The following is a 597-nucleotide window of genomic DNA, read 5'->3' on the forward strand; positions in this document are numbered from 1 at the left end:
ATGCTAAAGTTACATATTTTATGTAATTATATTGGTTAATTTATGAGAATGCACCACTAACTTTGCCATATTTATTGAGTTTTGCGCAGGAATGCAATTTGGGGACTAAATAGAAGAAAAAGGGAACAATTGGGCCAAATTAAAGAAAGAAGCAAAGAAGGAGGGCCAAAGTAGAATTTTTCCTATTTTAATTAGCTGAAAATTTTTGTTGATTTAGTGGGGGAGATTATTTTGGGATATTTTTGGTCATGGAATATTTTTTTTCCTTAATTTCCTATGACTAGTTGGTTCCTAATTTAGTAAATCCTCTAGTATAAATAGTGCTTGTATTGTTCATCATTTCATCAATCAAAAAATATTTTAGCTTTTGTCTTTCAATTCTCTCCTTTCTCACGTAGCCTTTGTTATTTCTTAGCTTGCTTTCCTTCAATTTTCATTAGTTCCAGTAGCCTACCATCCATTTCACCTTTATTTTCAACTTTTCACAAATTTATTTATTGTCTTTAGTTTCTTTAACTTTTAATTCCTAAAAACTTCCAGCTTTTACTACTTTCCAATTACAACACCTTTTTCAACCACCCCCATTCTCAATCACAT

This window comes from Gossypium raimondii, chromosome 7 (genome assembly GCF_025698545.1).
Source record: "Gossypium raimondii isolate GPD5lz chromosome 7, ASM2569854v1, whole genome shotgun sequence".
Taxonomy (NCBI): domain Eukaryota; kingdom Viridiplantae; phylum Streptophyta; class Magnoliopsida; order Malvales; family Malvaceae; genus Gossypium; species Gossypium raimondii.